This window comes from Cynara cardunculus, assembly GCF_001531365.2.
Source record: "Cynara cardunculus var. scolymus isolate 2C chromosome LG 1, CcrdV1, whole genome shotgun sequence".
Classification (NCBI taxonomy): Eukaryota; Viridiplantae; Streptophyta; class Magnoliopsida; order Asterales; family Asteraceae; genus Cynara; species Cynara cardunculus.
In genome coordinates this window covers 47956882-47960105 of record NC_037528.1, presented here as the reverse complement: position 1 = coordinate 47960105, position 3224 = coordinate 47956882, and the positions used below count along the sequence as shown (strand labels likewise).

Below are 3224 nucleotides of genomic sequence, written 5' to 3'. Positions count from 1 at the left end.
TTTTTTTTGGTTAGAGTAAGGTGCCGTTTATCCGGGTAAGCGCTTAACAAGTCATTTTACTTTACCGAATGAATATGGCAAAGACTAATAATCTTACTCGGTAAGAGCGAAGGCAAGAATCGAAAGTCTTACCGAGTAAGGGAGGACGAGGACGAGGACTCTTACCATGGTTAGCGCTTACCGGAATAAATTGTTGCATACGATGCGTTTTAATAAATAAAATATTACCCGATAAATAAGGGATAGTGTTGAATTTTTGCTTAATAGGTAAGTGTTTAGGTAAACGACCCTAAGTTTTTAATATTTATTATCATAAATAATTGTTACATTTTAAGTTRTTCGACATACATAATTATATATATCTAAAATATTTATCATCATAAGCAATAAGAGTGTTTTTTTATTTTGATATTGATTTTATGGCCGTTTATCAACACAAACCGAGTAAATTCTTGGTCATCAAAGTAACAAAATATAGACGTATTTTTACCCGATGAACACTAACCAAGTTTAAGTTATCACCTTTATTTATTGGRTAAGATTTTCAATTTAGTAAAATAACACGATAAGGTTGTTGATACAGACCAACATTTCTTACTGGATAAACACCTCTTACATGATACGAGACAATGTTTTCTTATTCAAGAAAATACAACAAGGGCCCTTTTCAGTTGTGGTATTTTGATGCGATTTGAAAATCGGATGCATTCCAATCACACGTTTGGTTCAAAGAAAAATGCGGAATTGAAATCCRGACGATTTCAATGATTTCTATTCTATTCTGGAAAAGGGTCAACACCTAATAACTGGAATTACTTTYGAATGCTTTGATTACTTGATACTTTTAGTACTTGCTTCTATAATCTTAAAAGGCTCGTTAATATGTCGAGTCGAGTTCGAGCGACCTATTCGAATCAAGTGTTGACCGAGTCGATCTCGAGTAGCTAACGAATTGTCTCGTATCGTTTACACCCCTATTCGGGATTCGGGATTCGGGAACATGAAAACTAAGTTCTTGGGCATGGGAGACATGGGCCGTCGCCCAGGGCATCATCAGCCCAAGTGACGTCAGGCCCAAGCCCGCTATACTATACCTCMTCCGCTCGTCGGTTCCAGACTTCCAGTCCTCGCTTCCTCGGCCGGCGGCTGATCTCCATTTTCGAGACTCCGTTCTCGTCTTCGTCTTTCCTCCCGGCTCCCACTCCGGCTCTCCGTCTTCGGTCTTCCCCTTCCCAAATCGGYGCTCCCTCTCCGTCTCAGGTAGTCTTCGGTCTTCTTCCCCTTCCCTAATTGGTACTTTTAATTGAAATATCTCTGGTTGAGTGGTTGTCTTTTGCGAAGTAATAGGCTAACCAGGTTGCATCATGTTCAATTGTTCATGTAAGTGTGATTGTGTGAAATTAACCTTATGGAATGTGAGTCCATTTGTAAGTGTGAAACTGATTGGATCATGAAAGCGCAAGTGAAACAAATTGCATCATGTTCCATTAAGCATTAAGTTTAAATCAAATTACCGTACACTTCATGATCATGTGTTCGTAAAAATAATCTTTGTATGAGTTCTGTTGATGAATTTCTTCAACAGTCGTGACAGTACACTTCATCCTAGATCCGTGGAGTTTTACATATGGGAGATCTTAAGGTTGCTCACTTGCTTAGCTTTAGAACTTCTTGTAGGAAAGAAAAAGAAGTGAACAAGACATATTAGGTGAACGTTCCCACTCCAACATATACGTATAATATATAAATATTTGAGCATTGAGATAGGTGTACGGTGAAACGAAGTCACTGTCTGAGTAAGGTGGACTAGCTGTCAGACAAAACAGAAAACAGAGGGCTGTGTCTCCTCATTTATCACACTTTGAAGCACTACAAATAGGCTTCCTAACCCTCATATGAAATGATCAACTAATTGAACTAGAATAGGATGTGCTTCTCCTTTCTAAAGTTCATATTCTCTAGTTGGAAAGCAAAGCAAAGTCTCCCCTAAAACTCATAAAAACTACGTTGGAAACGGGAGGGAAGGAGTCTTAGACCAAGAATCAGGAGCCTGAGATTGTGGATTTTGAGTGACTATTTCAGGTAAATCATTACGTTTAAACCTCCAATATTTGTTGTTGATGCGTAGAGGTGTTGTACAAGTCCATTTGTGGGTCATGTTGGGTACAATCATGGCCATCTCAAACTCTTATGTGTTTCGATTTAGTTAAGTCGTTGTAAAAGGTTGGGACTTGGGGTTGGGTTATTAATATTATGATGTTGGAAACTGAAACTCACCAATCGACTTGGAAATTCCAAACAGTTTATCCCTTATAAATTGTATTTGTGGCCGTATAATTAACACAATGTTTACGAACACCAAAACCTTTAGAGAGCCCATATTGATTATAGAAATCATATGCAATCTTTAGGTTATCAAAGGTTCTTCTACTAATTGAATTCCCACTAAAACCATCAGAAATAGTTGATGGTCTCAACTCTCAACTTCTCTATCATCTTGTATGTGATATAAATTGTTATCAATTTCTTCTATGAAAGCATATTGTGCATTATCATTTGAATTACAATGAGGATGAAATTAAACAAGACAAACATCACTAAGTTAAACAAAACAAGTTTCACAAATTAACGGGACAAACAGGATTATACTTGTCTCAGTTACATTGTTGAAACCAAGGATTTGGATAGAGAACAGAACAAATTTTATTTGGGTGGAAAAATTGGACATTACGCAAAGAACAAAAACAAATACGAGGGATTGTGATAGTGAAGGTGTGAAGAAGCTAGACGTGAATGAATTTGATTTTAAATGCACTTTTTAGCATGAGCATCACCGTTGATGTTAGCAGTTTGCCACATCTTTTTGCCATCCGTCATAGAATCAGTTTTTTACTGAATTGAATGCTTAAGTGGCTCCTTGATGGTGCCCAAAGGTATCTGACCAAGGCTCTTGAAACGTTCTTATGCGTTTGGCTTTTATCATCTCCAGCTCGCACACTCTGGTACTCTCTTGGCTGTCTCTCTTATTTTCATTGCACGCAACCCACATCACATACTTAGACAGCCATTTACGCTTGCAATTACTTACTAACATAACTAATCTGGGATTTAAAATTTAGATCTTTTGTCTGAATTATATTTAATTTTTATTCAACATAGGAGTTTCTTCCAGTTTGGGATTTGTGTATGCACTGAAGTTAGGGACTTTCCTTGTAATTTGGGTT

The 3224-nt window shown here is 37.3% G+C and overlaps 1 protein-coding gene across 2 annotated transcripts in view; it reads left to right on the top strand.

The window, feature by feature from the left end:
• Positions 1-1126: 1126 nt before the first annotated feature.
• The window catches only part of LOC112519395, a 4066-nt gene continuing 1968 nt past the window's right edge, over positions 1127-3224 (top strand). Inside the window, exon 1 of one of the 2 annotated variants that reach the window (XM_025127484.1) lies at positions 1127-1260. The gene's annotated coding sequence lies outside the window, so the exon portion shown is untranslated. The other variant, XM_025127494.1, reaches the window with a different exon arrangement.